This window comes from Arachis duranensis, chromosome 1 (assembly GCF_000817695.3).
Source record: "Arachis duranensis cultivar V14167 chromosome 1, aradu.V14167.gnm2.J7QH, whole genome shotgun sequence".
Taxonomy (NCBI): domain Eukaryota; kingdom Viridiplantae; phylum Streptophyta; class Magnoliopsida; order Fabales; family Fabaceae; genus Arachis; species Arachis duranensis.
The window spans coordinates 33,944,609-33,945,114 of NC_029772.3; positions in this window are offsets into that span (position 1 = coordinate 33,944,609).

Sequence of the window (506 nt, forward strand, 5' to 3'; positions counted from 1 at the left end):
GAAGAGAAAGATGGGATTTGATAGGTGAAGGGTGTTTGGGGAAGAGGTGTTGAGGTGATTGGTGAAGAAGAGAGAGAGTGGTAGGGTAGGTGGGGATCCTGTGGGATCCAAAGATCATGAGGTGTCAAGGAATAGTCATCCCTGCACCAAATGACCTGCAAAAATGCGTTTTAAGCCAATTCTGGCGTTAAACGCCGGGCTGGTGCCCATTTCTGGCGTTTAACGCCAAGTGCTTGCCCTTTTCTAGCGTTTAACGCCAGTCTGGTGCCCCTTTCTGGCGTTAAACGCCCATCTGCTAGCCTTACTGGCGTTTAAACGCCAGCAAGTTCCTCTTCCAGGGTGTGCTATTTTTCTTTCTGTTTTTCATTCTGTTTTTGCTTTTTCAATTGTTTTTATGACTTCTCATGATCATCAACCTACAAAAAAAAACATAAAATAACAAAGGAAAATAGATTAAATATAACATTGGGTTGCCTCCCAACAAGCGCTTCTTTAATGTCAGTAGC